The 18128-nt window shown below is 41.3% G+C and overlaps 1 long non-coding RNA gene across 1 annotated transcript; it reads right to left on the bottom strand.

The window, feature by feature from the left end:
- Window positions 1–12981: 12981 nt before the first annotated feature.
- Window positions 12982–14898, bottom strand: LOC145104643 (uncharacterized). Its single transcript, XR_013707130.1, has 3 exons — window positions 14157–14898; window positions 13421–13474; window positions 12982–13076 (listed from the first exon to the last, which is right to left on the bottom strand). It is a non-coding gene; the product is annotated as an uncharacterized LOC145104643 (long non-coding RNA).
- Window positions 14899–18128: the final 3230 nt, after the last annotated feature.

Raw genomic sequence — 18128 nt, 5'->3', positions numbered from 1 at the left:
TGCATCACTTCCCTGTGCATTAAAAATGTCAAACAATGTGAGTAACCCTTCCATGAATCAAACCCAATGGAATCTGAAGAAAAAAAAATAAACCATATTATGTTCATATGGTTGGTATTAACAAATTCATCTCTATAATCCTCTATACTCATTTTGTTATATATAACCACAAATGTTAAATTTCAAAATGGTATCATAATTAATCAAATATAAAGGTAACATAAGGGGCCAGATGATCTTGAATCAAAGCTAGAAGCTGAGTTGTCACCTTCTACCCAACAATGTCCTTTCGGAACCTTCACAACACCACCAACATTGCTGATATAATCACCTTCCATTGCTACTATTCTTTTCACACATCTCTCCTTGTAATTAGTTGGATCACTACAAAATAATCCAAAACTATATCACAATTATCATCTATCATATTCATATATTGGTATTTTCAAATCTGAAAAGAAAAACTATGAATGTGACCGATGTCAATGGATGTGGAAAAGACATGAATGCCCTCCTAATACATGAAAATTACAACATACCTGAAAATTAATACATCACCATGTGCGAACTTGTATTTGTCAAGGCAAAATTTCTCCAAGAAAACATAATCATCTGCAGATGACATTAATCATTAATGTGGGATAAATATATAACACCAAGAATGCTAACAATCATTAATGTGGGAAAAATTAATCATTAATATGAGATAGATATTTTGGTGTATGAATTATGGAAGTAGCTACCTGTAAATGATCCAACAGAAGGATTATAAGCATAAACATCAGCATTTCCATAAAGGCAGCTTCAGCTTTGTCTAGTAATCCAGATGTACAATAGGCTCTTACTAATCCATTCACACATCTATAATGAGAGTAGATGTTGACAAATGATCAAACCAATATGTCATAAATGTAATACAAAGACAACAAAATGGTTCTTACTAATATGATTGGATCCCATCTTTTATTGAGATGAAATTGAAGAGCAACACTGATGATATCATACCATATAGTGTGAGTGGGAGGAAGACTACTAAGAGCATCCCATACCTTGTTCACATCAGTTTCCTTTTTCATGAAGATTAAAATCTGTTGTGCATTAGATGAATAGCTTCACCAAATGAACCTGCATGAATAACTTCACTTTTAGTAAAACTGACTATGCATCTTTATATGTGAGGATCACTGTTACTGCCAAATAATTTTACCATATTTAATGCCTACAAAAAGACAAAAGGTGATAGTGGGTACTATAGTAATGAATAAGGATTCAAGATGAGTGTTCTTACAGCTCTTGTAATCTTCTCAAATTTCCAACTTCATATGGCAGGGAACCAGTGAAACTGTTTGTGCTCAAACTCCTGCAACATAGAAAATATATATAGATTGTAAAATTATAAACAACAAAGAATTAAATAGAAAAAGTTATTGCTTGATGGCAGAAACACAAACAAAATAGGAAGAGACATACAGTGATATAAGATCAGTAAGTTGTCCTAGCTCTCGTGGAACCTGCCCTGATAACGCATTGATACCAAAACTCCTATAAAAAAGTTGAGATTATCATCATATATCTGAAATCTCAGATGTATTCTTAAATATATAGAGGTTAAAATTATTAATTGAGTTTAAAGTATCAAAAAGGGATGGCTTACATGATCTGCATCCGAGTTAAATTGCCAATGGAAGGTCACAAGGGACCTGTCAAATAATTTTGGGCCAACTGACTGTAGCAAACACTTGATAATTTAACATAATACACGCATAAATATTCATAAAACGAATATATATATTTATGTTTTAACTTTCAATAGTAGTTAATAGTATAGTGAAGAAACAGCCGCATACATACAGATTTGTAAGGTAAGTCAAAGTCCAGAGTCCTTCTGGGATTGGACCCACAACATCCATTCCAATAACCTTTCTGATGATTTGAAGGGTGAGAATTGGGGAAATTACAGTCGCATTTGATGCCAGGATTGTAACCGAAGGCATTTTCCAGTGCTTCCAACCACATAGCATCCATGTAACTTATCGAGTTGACCAAAAAGCTGTCCAACAGCTTCAGATGCTGCAGATACACATACACAAAGTTTCAATAAGAACAACACCTCAAATTTCACAGTGAAAATCAAAAAAGGAAAGTATTTTTAAAATTTTGAAAAACGAACAATGTAATTGAGCCCTAAGTCAAAATTCGGGGATTGAGAAAAAAGTTATGCATAGTAAAGACTGAAAATTATCTGAAAAAATCAAGAATCGGCTTATAATTACCTTCAAGTTCTTCAATGTGCTTGACAATTCGCGCTTAGCCATCGCTGATAATTTGAAATTAGGGTTTCGGCAGAGCCCTCTCAATCCGGCTCTCCGAAATGGATGGGATCAACAGAAAGGCATGAGTAGAAATGTATGTCAAGTTGATTAGGAAGGAGACAGAAAGAAGAGGGTTTCCATTTCCTTCTGATGGCGATCGAGAGAGAGAGAGAGAGAGAGAGAGAGAGGCGAGAGAGAGAGAGAGGGATAAGTAAACCCATAGGCGCTGAGACATCTGTGTCATGTCTTTCAGGTCTCCGAAGAGGAATCTGTAGGAGTTTCCTTTCAGGCCCTGAGCTCTTAAGAATTTTTTGATCTTCTTTGGTTTGATGATGGGACGTCTTCGATGGGGGAGGTCGGCAGCCGTGGACCTTCGGTGGGAGATGTTGGTGGAGACGGATGAAGAAGTAAGGACATTGGTTTCAAACCCATCTGACCCACCAGGGAAATCATTGATCTCGATTCCAGTTTTTTTGATCTGGGATTTTCTCTTTTCTTTCTTGATGATCTTCCTTAACTTCCCCGAGAATCTTGGTTGATCGTGGTTGATCTAAGTTTTCTAGGGTTAGGGCTACTTGTGTGTGACGGAAAAGGTGGACTGCATCTTTGGTGGAGACGGATGAGAATTGGTTTGATGGCGGCTGTTGTGTGTTTAGGAGATTAGGGTAAGGTCCGTGTAGTGTAATACGTATATGATCCGTGTAGTGTAATACGTATATGATTGGTTATATGCTTAATATTATTGTACATGAGGTAATACATGTTGTACCTCTTAATTTTCAAGAAAGAGGCAATATGTTTAATAATATAGTAAAGATGTAATTATTTCAAAATTATAGTTTTAATAACTTATATTTGATACACTAATGGTTGTGGATAAACCAACCCGACTAGACTTACTTTGACCCGAACTAATGATTATTTGTCTTGACCTTAACCGAGTTAAATCTAGGACTTGGCTTGCTAGTTATGGATACTTAGCTATCTTGCATTTACGTCTAAGATCATTTTTTGTACTGACTTTTCACTCTTTACATACTACTTTAAATCTCTTCTTTTTTTTCTTCATTTTTTCACCCTAATATCATAAAAATAATCATATATGTAATACGAGTATACTACATTAAAATTTATTGTGATATGAAGTGATGATAACGACTTTTGTTGTACATTTACATACAGCTCATTCAATTATTAACCTTGGTTTCAAACTCGATATGAAGAAGTACAAAAAAGTTATCTTCCTACGAAACCTATTGATGTAAACACAATACAATTTTCTATAAAAGAAACATAAAAAGATGGAAAGTAATATTTCTGATTTCCTCATTTTGAGAGGTGTATCAGATCCTTTGATTTTTGCGTGTTGCGGGTACTTTCTATTTGATGGTCCAAGTTGGTTATGAACATGAAAGTCATAAATTAATAAACCCTCCACCCCAAAGGTGGGATGGATAGGGACATTCCTATTTCCTAGTAATCAAAATTATAAATAGAAGCGAAATTTTATTAAAAAAAATAGTCTAACAAAATATAAGGTCGTGACAGATACAATGAATGAAAATTATATTTTACATTTGCCATTCAGATTAAAAATAAAATAGAGATATTGAGATTCAATCTCAGCCATATATTTCACATCTGCCGCTCTAACCCTCCGGCGTATCGGCACAACAGGTCTTTTATAATCATAAATGATTATATAGTGTCGTCCGTTCATTTCTCCTCTGCCACCAGCCCCCACCACCACAACCGCCACCACCTTTGACACCAGCTGACCCCACCACTTTCACCTCCGTCACTTATACCACCGCCACCTCTGTCACCACCATCTCTTCTGCCATCAACTGTCATAATCATTTATGATTACTCAGTCTGTGAACAGACGTATATCTATAATCATTTATGATTAGACATATACGTATAAACATGCATAATCATATATGATTATACCTCTTTGCCATATAATCATTTATTATTAGGCATACCCTGTTGTTGTCGGTACGCTGGAGCGTTAGAGCGGCAAATGAGAAATATATAGCTGAGGTTGAATCTCAAGATCTCTACTTTTTCTTAATCTCAAGTGAACCGTCTTATATATATATATATATATATATATATATATATATATATATATATATATATATATATATAGGCTCCATTGAGATTAAATATAAAATAGAGATCTTGAGATTCAACCTCAACCATATATTTCACATCTGCTGCTATAACCCTCCGGCGTACCGACGCGATAGGCTTGTTATAATTATAAATGATTATATTGCGCCGCCCGTTCTTTTCTCCTCCGCCACCATCTCCACCACCACAACTGCCACCAGCACCACCACTACCACCACCTTTGACACCAGCTGACCCCACCACTGTCACCTCCGTCACTTATACCACCGCCACCTCTGTGACCACCACCTCTTCTGCCACCAACTGTCATAATCATTTATGATTACTCAGTTTGTGAACAGACATATATGTATAATCATTTATATATATATATATATATATATATATATATATATATATATAGGCTCCATTGAGATTAAAAATAAAATAGAGATCTTGATATTCAACATCAACCATATATTTTACATCTGTTGCTATAACCTTCCGACGTACCGACGCGATAGGCTTGTTATAATCATAAATGATTATATAGCGCCGCCCGTTCTTTTCTCCTCCGCCACCACCTCCACCACCACAACTGCCACCACCACCACCACTACCACCACCTTTGACACCAGCTGACCCCACCACTGTCACCTCCGTCATTTATATCACCGCCACCTCTGTGACAACCACCTCTTCTGCCACCAACTGTCATAATCATTTATGATTACTCAATCTGTGAACAGACATATATGTATAATCATTTATGATTAGGCATATACGTATAAACATGCATAATCATATATGATTATACCTCTCTGACATATAATTATTTGTGATTATGCATACTCTGTTGTTGTCGATACGCTGGAGCGTTAAAGCGGCAAATGAGAAATATGTGGCTGAGGTTGAATATCAAGATCTCTATTTTTTTTAATCTCAAGTGAACCGTCCCATATATATATATATATATATATATATATATATATATATATATATATATATATGGTTAGGATTAAATACGAACTACAAATATTGTGTGAACGTATAACCATTTATTGTCTATTGGATTAAAAGAATGAATGGTTGTGATATGAGGGTGCATGATATTAACATGAAATAAAATTTACTCTATAATTACACTAAATTAATTGCAAGGGTATTTTAGGCTATTAACTTATATTTAAAAATGGAAGATTCCTTATTTGTCTCCTACTTTGATGAGATTTTTTATTAAATATTATTTATCTTATTTTTTAAAAATTAATAATGGATAATTATATCAATTTTTTTTTGAAAACAACAAGTTTATATCACATTAATATTGAAACATATTCTCTTTTCATTCTTATAGAATATTACTTTATTCAAGTGGTTTTTTAAGAATTAATAATCTTAAAGAATACACATGTAAGTATTACCAAGAATAACAATTACATAAAAATACTAATAATTCTTATTGCAATGTTGACACATTCTTCTAAAAATCATGTAAATTCCTAAAGAATGTCACTATATATATATATATATATATATATATATATATATATATATATATATATTATCAAGAATAAAAATTTGTATGTAACGACGTAAATTTTAAAACAATTTTTCATTTTTCGAACACAATAAAACTCATATAATATTCTCAAAATCTCATATGTATCAAATGTCATCACAATAAAACATATCCCAGAATCTCAAAAGCATAATCCTCTGCCAGTGTGCACAAATCATGTCGGCGCCTTCCCACGATCATCGGTAGTACCTCAAACACATATCACATAACACGGTAAGCATAAATGCTTAGTGAGTTCCCCAAAATACCAAATTCAACACATAATCCACTCGAGGCTATAACTCGGTAAGACCCTCTGGTCAATGTGTCTCAGTGGGACCCTCCAGTCCCATAACTCTTTGGACCCTCCGGTCCGGTCTAGCTCGTTGGACCCTCTGGTCCGGTCTAAATCGTTGGACCCTCCGGTCCGGTCTGGTTAGCACATAGCATACATAAACCACAATGAACATAATCTCAAGTAAACACATAACACATAAGACCCTCCGGTCTGCACATAGATACCACTCTAGGTAATGTATAGTGAGAAGACTCACCTCGTAAGAAGTCTAGTAAACTCTCGTGCTCGATATCCTCGATCTAGCCTCCGCCTAGCACAATGATAATAATTCTAATCAATACTTTCTTTACATTCTCATATCTAGAGAATGGGTAGAAGACCATTCTACCCCTCCCTGACCCCTCTTAATCAGTTTGACCAAACCCTAAAGTCAACTGAAGTCAACTCCAGTCAATGGTCCAATTGACCAGACTCGCCGAGTGCACTCGTGTGACTCGGCGAGTTCATGCGTATCCTCTGAATCCTTCTGAGGCCTCACTCGGCTCGTCGAGTTAACCTCCCAACTCGACGGGTTACCACTGGTCACGAATCGCGGGGCAACCCGATCCGACTCGTCGAGTCCTCTCATGGACTCGGTGAGCTTCCTTCATGGCAATACTCATTTGACCTTCTGATGTCAGATCTGTTTCTCTAACTTATAGATCTGGCCTTCTACCACCCAAAAGTCACGTAAAGGTTCAACCTTTATGTCCATGCACCACACATCAAGCTCTATTTAACAAAATACCCTTATAATGATAACTTAGGCTCAAAACTCTTATGGGACGACATAAAGCTGGATGATTGGGACTCTCTGGACCTCTCAAGGCCCAGATCTGATGCATATGCCTCAAAGGGCCTTCACATACTCCATAACTCAACTAAAAAGGGGAAAAAGAACCCTAGATTCATGAGATCTACCATTCATACGAAAATGGGCAGGGATTCATACCTTAAGCAACAACTTTGAATGAAATGGTAGAAGATTTAAGCCCCTCAAGTCAGCCTAGCTTGAATCCCCTCCTTCTTCCTTACAAGAAAGCTCTAAGGTGAAGAAATTAGCTCCCCCCCCCCCTCTCTCTCTATGCTCTCTGGTTCGAATGGTGTCTCTCAAGGGTATGTGTGGCCGCAAATGAAGGCCATAAGGACCTTTAAATAGGTCTCAGACCCAAAGATTTAGGGTTTCAACTCACAGCGCCTACTCGGCGAGTCTACATCCAGACTCGTCGAGTAGATCATTAAACCCACGTGGCCATCCCGACTCTACTCGGTGAGTTATAGCGCCAACTCGTCGGGTAGGTCAATGATCCTCAAAAATAAATACTTAAAATGACATACCTGGGAATATGGATGTTACAATTCTCCCCCACTAGAATCAGACTTCGCCCTCGAAGTCGTGCTCCGCAAATAACTCTGGATGCTGCTCCCGCATCTCTAACTACGGCTCCCAAGTCAAATCGGACCCTCTCCGATGCTGCCACTGGACCTGAACCAGGGGCACTTCCTTGTTCCTCAGAACTTTCACCTTTCGATCCAAGATCGCGATCGGCCTCTCTATGTAATTCAGGCTCGCATCCACCTGAATGTCCTCTAATGGTACCACTGCCGTCTCATCATCCACACACTTCCGCAACTGGGACACGTGGAAGGTGTTATGGATCTGACTCAGCTCCGCAGGTAGCTCCAACCGGTATGCTACCCTACCCACTCTGGCGGTCACTCTGAACGGACCGATATATCGAGGCCCCAACTTGCCCCGCTTCCTGAACCGGATCACCCCTTTCCAGGGGGAAACTTTCAGGAGCACAAAATCTCCGACCTGAAACTCAAGCTCAGATAGTCGTCTATCCGCGTAACTCTTCTGATGACACTGCGCCGTCAGTAACCTCTGTCTGACCTGCTGAACCTGCTCGGTCGTCTTCAGCACTATCTCAGTGCTGCCCATAACTCTCTGCCCCACCTCACCCCAACAGATGGGAGTGCGACACCTCCTCCCATAAAGGAGATCAAAGAGAGGCATACCAATGCTCGAGTGATGGCTGTTGTTGTAAGAAAACTCAGCCAAGGGTAGGTATGTGTCCCAACTCCCGCCAAAGTCCATAACACATACTTGAAGCATGTCCTCGAGCGTCTGAATCGTTCGCTCGCTCTGACCGTCTGTCTGTGGGTGGTAGGCGGTACTAAAATGCAATCGCGTTCCCAACTCCTCATGAAACTTCTTCCAGAATCTGGAAGTAAAACGCACATCCCGATCCGACACTATAGACGTCGGCACTCCATGCCGAGCTACCACCTCTCGCACATAAATCTCTGCCAGCCTCTCAGCAGAAGAGCTCTCACTAATAGCAAGGAAATGAGCACTCTTCGTCAACCGATCCACAATCACCCAGATCGCGTCAACACCACGCGCCGTCCTCGGTAATTTGGTGATAAAGTCCATCGAGATTTGCTCCCACTTCCACTGAGGAATATCCAAAGGCTGCAATGGACCATGTGGACGTTGGTGCTCTGCCTTGACCCGACGGCAGGTCAAGCACCTCTCGACCACCCAAGCAACATCCCCCTTCATACAGGGCCACCAATAATCTTTCTTCAGATCCAAATACATCTTAGTGGCCCCGGGATGGATCGAAAATCTTGACTTATGCGCTTCCTCCATCAGAGTGCTACGAGCTCCGCCCGTATAAGGTACCCAAATCCAACCTCGAAAGGTCATAAGTCCTTGGCTATCCGTCACAAACTCGGATACTTGCCCAATCACCCGCTCCCTCTTGCGGTTCTCCGGTCTCACGGCCTCCGCTTGGGCCTCTCGAATGATATCCAATACCGGAGTCATCAAGGGCATCATCATGCATATATCTCGAATCGGGGCACTCTCCGCCTTACGACTCAGGGCATCGGCTACCACGTTAGCTTTGCCCGGGTGATACAGAATCTCACAGTCATAATCTTTTACCACGTCTAACCACCTCCTCTGGCGCATATTCAGGTTGGGCTGGTCCATCAAATACTTCAAGCTCTTGTGGTCCGTGTATATGGTAAACTGAACCCCGTACAAGTAATGGCGCCAGATCTTGAGGGCGAATACCACTGCCCCCAACTCTAAATCGTGGGTAGGATACCTCGTCTCATGAGGCTTCAGCTGCCTCGATGCATATGCTATCACGCGCCTCTCTGCATAAGCACTGCACCTAACCCCGATATGGATGCATTGCAGTAAACCATAAAGTCCTCCACTCCCTCAGGGAGAGCCAACACTGGAGCTTCGCACAATCTCTAGCGAAGAGTCTCAAACGAGGTCTGCTGCTCGGGACCCCAAACAAAAGCAACGCCCTTCCGGGTCAACTTGGTGAGAGGAACAACAATCTTGGAGAAATCTCTGATAAACCTCCGGTAGTAGCCGACCAACCCTAGAAAACTCCTGATCTCGGTGGGGGATCCCAACACTTCCCAACTCATAACCGCCTCAATCTTGGCCGGGTCGACCAAAATCTCATTCTGATTAACGAGGTGCCCCAAGAACTGGACCTCTCGTAACCAGAAATTACACTTGGAGAATTTGGCATAAAGCCTCTCCGATCTCAATACTCCAAGGATCTCTCTCAAATGCTCCTCATGCTGCTCTCTAGACCTCGAATACACCAAAATATCATCGATGAACACGATCACTGAACGATCCAACATAGGTCTGCATACCCGGTTCATGAGATCCATGAACGCTGCTGGTGCATTGGTGAGCCCGAAAGGCATCACCACGAACTCGTAATGCCCATAACGAGTTCTAAATGCTGTCTTCTGAATATCCTCCTCACGAACCCTCATCTGGTGGTAACCAGACCTCAAATCGATCTTGGAAAACCAAGATGCACCCTGCAACTGATCGAACAGATCGTCGATCCTCGGGAGTGGATAACGGTTCTTGACCGTCAGCTTGTTCAACTCCCGGTAATCAATGCATATCCGGTGCGAGTCGTCATTTTTCTTGACAAAAAGGATCGGAGCTCCCCAAGGCGAGCTACTCGGCCGGATAAATCCCTTTGCCAACAGCTCCTGGAGTTGCGAGAATAAATCCTGCATCTCTGGCGGCGCAAGGCGATAGGGCGCCTTGGCGATAGGTGTCGCCCGGAAGTAAATTAATACGAAACTCCACCTGCCTCTCGGGAGGCACACCCGGTAACTCCTCGGGGAAAACGTCCGGAAACTCGCTAACCACCGGAACCTCAGCGACAGTACTCGGTCTCTCCGTAACATCCCGCGTATCTGACACATACGCCAGAAGACCCATGCAACCCTGCTGCAAGCTCTGCCTTGCTCGAGCAGCCGAACAAAATGCTGACCCAGATCGGGTACCATCGCCGAATACCGTAAGTACTCCCCCACTAGGGTTCCGGGTGGTCACTAATTGACGCTCGCAGTCGATCATAGCCCCGAATCGACTCAACCAGTCCATGCCCACGATGACACGGACATCCCCCATCGCGATAGGTACCAAATCTATCGGAAACTCGACTCCAAAAATCTCAAGCACACATCCCCGGATCACATCAGTCGCAAAAATAGCATGCTCATCAGCTATGGAGACTCTCAAAGGTCGACTCAACGCCTCACGTCGGATACTGATGTGACGACTAAATGCTAGCGATACGAAGGATCGACTCGCACCCGAGTCAAACAACACCAAAGCAGGTACAGAACTCACAAGAACAGTACCTAAACATATCACAAATAAGCACCATATATAAACAAAAGAATAAGCAAAAGATCACATACCAGCCATAACATCAGGTGCTACGCGGACCTCCTCCGCGGTCAACTAGAAGGCTCTACCGCGAGCCTTCGGTGCCTCGGCCTTCACAGGCCGACTCTCTATCGCTCGAGTAGAAGAAGGCGCATATCCATGCGCTGATCCCTGAAGCAGCTGCGGGCACTCGGCCTTCCTATGGCCAGTTTGGTTGCAATGGAAGCAAACCGAAAATCCCTTGGGGCAATCCCTCGCGATATGCCCCTCCTTCCCGCATTTGTAACACACACCTGCTCTGCACACCCCATCATGGTTCTTGTCGTACTTCCCACAAGTGCGGCCCTTCTGACCTCCCGATCTCGAATCAGCGGGCTTTGCCCGCTTGGCCGCCAGTTGGGACTGTGCCGGCCGCCTATCCCTCCTCTGAGACTCCGCCTCCTCCCTGGCCTGAGTCTCTAGCTCAATCTCCCTCTTCCGAGCATTTGCCTGGAGCTCGGCAAATGTTTGGTATGTCGAGTTCGCCACGAACTCCCGAATGTCTCTCCTCAGAATGCTCAGATATCGGCTTATACGTGCCTGCTCAGAAGACACGTGCTCAGGGAAAAACAACGCCCTCTCATGAAACATCCGTGTGATCACAGTCACAGACTCAGTCCTCTGCTTGAGGGACAAGAACTCCTGGGCCAAACGTTCCCTCTCCATCGGGGGAACGTACTCGTCTCGAAACATAGCGGTGAACCTCTCCCAAGTCACCGCAGTAAGCTCTGCAGTAGTAAAGTCAGCTGTCACAAACTTCCACCAGTCCTTCGCTCCCAAGCGAAGCTGGTTCAGCGCGAACCGTACCCTCAGATGCTCCGGACAAGAACATGTGTATAAGTACCCCTCAATGTCAGAGATCCACCTCATCGCGGCTATCGGGTCCTGAGTCCCATCAAACTGTGGTGGGTTCGTGTTGCTGAACTCTCGGTACAACAACGAGTCACCCCCCTGTGGTCTGGCAGCGGCGACGGCTGCGGTGGCTGCAACAACAGCAACCTCGGTAAGAGCGGCATACCGCTCGTCAAATGTCTCAATCAACGTGGTCTTGATAGACCCAAACATCTCAGGAATCTCATCTCGAATGGCTGCGGCCACCTCCCCGTGAATCAACCTACGAATCTCCTCATCACCGGTACCACTGCCTCCTGGGTTGTGGCGCGTAACCACCATAATGCCTCTGAAACACAACATAAAATAATCAGAGACTCGACCGGGATTACTCACACTCGGCCAACCAATCCTACTTGTTCCTTAGCACCCTGAGGATTCTTACTTGGAATGTTTACCGATCCGATGCTTTCAGTAGTACGGGCCCAATACTACCTTCCACATCGTATCCGTATCCACCCCAAGTCCTCCTCCTAGGATCCCAACTCGCAAGTACTCTATACCACTCTGAATCCATCCTACTCTCTAGCAGACTTCTCATAAGCTACTCTCTGCTACCTAAGTGCACTCAAAACCACTCACAACAGCAGAAGCTCCTAGGCTAAGGCATCACAAATCAGGCCACTCTAGTCCTAACATATGAATTACCTAGCCTACTCTAGCATGCAAAACACATCACATAATATCATAACACGTAACGTAAGGGTATTTTGGGAAATCACCATTCGGGCGCTGGCTGATTGTACACACTGCTCTTTTCCGCTTGTTCTGTAAATCTTTTACTCTTTTTAGAAAAATTGTTTCTTTTTGAAAACTTTTCTCAAATCCTCAGTTTGAGTCCAGATATGCTCGAAGGTGTATCCGAATCCCTCAAACCAAGGCTCTGATACCAACTTGTAACGACTTAAGTTTTAAAACAATTTTTCATTTTTCGAACACAATAAAACTCATATAATATTCTCAAAATCTCATATGTATCAAATGTCATCACAATAAAACATATCCCAGAATCTCAAAAACATAATCCTCTGCCATTGTGTACAAATCATGCTGGCGCCTTCCCGCGATCCTCGGTAGTACCTGAAACACATATCACATAACACGGTAAGCATAAATGCTTAGTGAGTTCCCCAAAATACCACATTCAGCACATAAGCCACTTGAGGCTATAACTCGGTAAGACCCTCTGGTCAATGTGTCTCAGTGGGACCCTCTAGTCCCGTAGCTCGTTGGACCCTCCGGTCCGGTCTAGCTCGTTGGACCCTCTAGTCCGGTCTAAATCGTTGGACCCTCCGGTCCGGTCTGGCTAGCACATAGCATACATAAACCACAATGCACATAATCTCAAGTAAACACATAACACATAAGACCCTCCGGTCTGCACATAGATACCACTCTAGGTAATGTATAGTGAGAAGACTCACCTTGTAAGATGTCTAGTAAACTCTCGTGCTCGATATCCTCGATCTAGCCTCCGCCTAACACAATGATAATAATTCTAATCAATAATCTCTTTACATTCTCATCTCTAGAGAATGGGTAGAAGACCATTCTACCCCTCCCTGACCCCTCTTAATCAGTTTGACCAAACCCTAAAGTCAACTGAAGTCAACTCCAGTCAACGGTCCAATTGACCAGACTCACCGAGTGCACTTGTGTGACTCGGCGAGTTCATGCATATCCTCTGAATCCTTCTAAGGCCTCACTCGGCTCGTCGAATTAAACTCCCAACTCGACGGGTTACCACTGGTCACGAATCGCGGGGCAACCCGATCCGACTCGTCGAGTCCTCTCATGGACTCGGCGAGCTTCCTCCATGGCAATACTCATTTGACCTTCTGAGGTCAGATCTGTTTCTCTAACTTATAGATCTGGCCTTCTAGCACCCAAAAGTCACGTAAAGGTTCAACCTTTATGTCCATGCACCACACATCAAGCTCTATTTGACAAAATAACCCTTATAATGATAAGTTAGGCTCAAAACTCTTATGTGATGTCATAAAGCTGGATGATTGGGACTCTCTGGACCTCTCAAGGCCCAGATCTGATGCCTATGCCTCAAAGGGCCTTCACATACTCCATAACTCAACTAAAAAGGGGAAAAAGAATCCTAGATTCATGAGATCTACCATTCATACGAAAATGGGCAGGGATTCATACCTTAAGCAGCAACTTTGAATGAAATGGTAGAAGATTTGAGCCCCTCAAGTCATCCTAGCTTGAATCCCCTCCTTCTTCCTTGCAAGAAAGCTCTAAGGTGAAGAAATTAGCTCCCTCTCTCTCTCTCTCTATGCTCTCTGGTTCGAATGGTGTCTCTCAAGGGTATGTGTGGCCGCAAATGAAGGCCATAAGGACCTTTAAATAGGTCTCAGGCCCAAAGATTTAGGGTTTCAACTCACAGCGCCTACTCGGCGAGTCTACATTCGGACTCGTCGAGTAGATCATTAAACCCACGTGGCCATCCCGACTCTACTCGGCGAATTATAGCGTCAACTCGTTGAGTAGGTCAATGATCCTCAAAAATAAATACTTAAAATGACATACCTGGGAATCCGGATGTTACATTGTATCAAAAGAAAAATCATTCTTATTGCAACATTGACATATTCTTTTGAGAATCATGTAAAAAAAATACAAAATGAGAATGCAATTCTTCAAAGAATGTGTGTGTTTTATACTAAATACATAAGTAACAAAGTATATTCTTTGAGAATGAAATATAAAACAAATATCATATTTGAGAATGCATTTTGACGATCCTCTCCTTTCTAAAAAAATGTTGCTGTTTTTGTAAGGCGAATACTAAAATTCTCGATTCTCTATATTCTTAAAGAATATTGATGTTTTTGTAAAGTGATTCCTGAAATTCTGAAAGAATATTATTGTATCTCAACATCAAGCAAATCCCAAAATAATTGCTATCTGACATCACAAAAACAAAACGCAAGCAAATGATTATTAAGCAACAAATCCATAACGTTGATAATGTTAATATAACAATAAAAAATGAAATAATAAAGTAAATAAGACGTGAACTAACCTCAGTCGATATGATCAAAATAATGTTTTGTTCCAATAAAATAATGTTATTGTTCCAGTACTATTTCTTTCCTGACACCATTTTTGATGACATAAAATTAATTTATTACATTAATGGAGGTTTGGTGTGATGGGAAAGTGTATAGATGATTAAATATTAAGACAATGGGTTTTTTTGGCTGAAAAGGAGTTACAAGGAGAGGTATATTATGATCTCTTATTTTGCGTGGTCAAGAAATAAGAATTGACGATGCAAGGGTTATGTTTGAATGAGAAAACATGGTGGGTTTTTTTTCATAGAACTAATAGGCAGTAGCTGGTTTAAAACAACAAAGAAGGCAAAATTAATTGGTAAGGTGTGTAATGATGGTGGCGATGGAGATGATGTAGGGTTTTCTAATGGTGATACGACAGTTAAGGCATGAAGGAGATGAGACACCTATAAGGGATGCATGATTTAAGGGAAGTTACATAATTATGGAATTTTATTTATGGTTATTAAAACAATTGCATGCAAACTTCCGATAATACCCTTGTGTGGTGATTGGTCCAGAATTGGCCATACGATTCACACAATAGTTGAAGTTTATATATATATATATATATATATATATATATATAACCAATAAGTATTGTGTGAATGTGTGATCAATTATGAACCAATCATTTAGTAGGTGTATAATGGTAACTTTAACAATAATTAATTATGACCTAACAATTAATTCCTTAACAATTTTCCTATCATCTCTTCATATTTATCAATTCCCCTTTTTAACCCATTTTCCTCCTCATGGAACATCATTGACTCCATCCCCATAGAAACCTCGTCAGCCTTCCTCAACGATGACGACGCATTTGGCGACAATCGATACCCTCCCATCAACCCTCATCTACGATGACTCAAGTCATCCATCAACACCTCCTCTCAAGCGACAAAATATTGATTAAAAAAAGCAAACATCGGCACCTCCCATCAAGCGATACACGATATCAAATGTTTTTTTTATACCCATCAGAACCTCTAGGAAAAATGCATCACTTATCATCATCTGGATTATATGTCGGTTTTGCTGTCAGGCAACACTTTCAATTTAATCCTTTACCGTCGAGTTTTCCACTTCTGCTGATACACTCACCCATCCCATATTCCCATGTAGAAAAAACTCATTTTCATATATTCTCCCCTGGTAATTTCTTGTTTAATATTCCTACAATTTACATTAAACATTACATTGAGCAATAATTTTACGATTTTGAGTGAGTTTGGTTTGGATTTTGTTGTCTGATTCGTGTTAGGTTTGCTTCTGTTTGCGAGACTCTTCTTGAAGCATCCTCAACCGCTAATTTCTTATTTGAGGTATTGAATTTTTGATGAAATGCAGTGAATACTCAATGCCTCAATTTGTAAGCAATGAAATCATTAATCATAGTAGCACTACATTAGTATCTAACCTAATTATGAATACTACCCTTCAATTCAAGCCCGTGTTTTGAATCCAAAGTATTTACAAGAATGGCAGACTCCTAAATTCTACCCTACATTCACTAAGTGTATGTTCTACTTTCTTTTACAGACCAATCAATATTTTCATTTAACATTTCTTTTCTAATTATTATATTGTTTTCTGTCAAAAAAAATGATGTGTTTTTGTTTTTATATTTATCAATATAGGTGAATGACTCTAGGTATGGAATTAAATAGTAATTCATTCCACACATTTTACAAAGTTTTCAGAGCCTATAAGTGCATCCAACCGAAGTCGTTGTGGTGGTGCAGGTTGTAACACCTCAAAAATCACAACCAATTTAAACTTTTCAAAACAACCCATTTACTATTAAAAGTGTTTACAAAACCATTTTTTCCAAAATATTATCTAACATAAGAGTTTCCTAAGATGAACAACATAAAATCAGGATGTGTACGGTTATGCCTTCGCCTTCCCATGATCCTTGGAAGTACCTCAAACCATAACCCAAAAACTGTAAGCCAACGCTTAGTGAGTTTCTCCCAAAGTACCACCACATAAGATAACAAACAACATCATGCATAACTGAGCCTTCAGCCTGACTGGACCGCCTCGCGGGGCCTACAACCCATCTAGACCGCTCCCGAGCCTTCGACATGACTGGACCGCCTCGCAGGGCCTACAACCTATCTGGACCGCTCGCCGGGCATTCGGCCTGGACCGCCTCGCATGGCCTATAGTCTATCCGGGCCGCCTCGGGTATCTTGGCCTTCAGCACAAAGCAGGACCGCATTAACCCAACCACACATAACATGTCGACATATACATAACAGATAAACATATAACTAGTTAACAGACAAATAAGCATATCAACAGATCACTACCGCATGCTAACATCCTATATACAAGGATACAAATATAACATATCACTACAACATAACAACATCCTATATACCAGGATACAGATCTAACAGATCATTACAACATAGCAACATATGGTAAACAAGGATATCAATCCAATGGGTCAGCCTTGGTGCCTTCGACCCGTAAGTACAGTGAAGAAAACTCACCTCTCAATCTGAACAATAGCTGATGAGGTCGTGACTCCGAATCTCAGCTCTAATCGTCACCTGTCCATCCAAATAACCAATTCTCAAACAAAATCCAAAATACCCCTAGGTCAAACTTGGTCAACCCTGGTCAAATTCAAAGTCAACGGTCAAGGTCCCAAAAGTCAATATCCATTCCCAGCGGAGTACGCCCTGCGTACCAAGAGAGTATGCCCAGCGTACTCTGATGTTGACCAAAAATCGGGGTGTTGACCGCGTACGCGCATCGTACCTCCAAGTACACCCAGCGTACGCCAATCCTAAAACTCTATTAAGAGCTTATTTCATTAAGCCCTTCCATCCAAACCTCAGATCCATGCCCAAAATGATGTCCTAAGTCATAAACTTTCCAAGTTTATGACTTTGCATGGCTATTAAGTGCCTAATGCGCAAAACCCTATGTTCTTAACTCAATAAGACCATCTAACACATGCATGGGTTACATCCAACACTCAAGATCATATTTTTAGGGTTCATAATAGCTCAATAATGGATAAAGTTTCCAACTTTATCCATTA

Source organism: Lactuca virosa, chromosome 1, assembly GCF_052849685.1.
Source record: "Lactuca virosa cultivar CGN04683 chromosome 1, Lactuca_virosa_CGN04683_v6, whole genome shotgun sequence".
Lineage (NCBI taxonomy): Eukaryota > Viridiplantae > Streptophyta > Magnoliopsida > Asterales > Asteraceae > Lactuca > Lactuca virosa.
The sequence above is the reverse complement of the archived record's forward strand: the minus strand, read 5'-3'. Positions and strand labels throughout refer to the sequence as shown.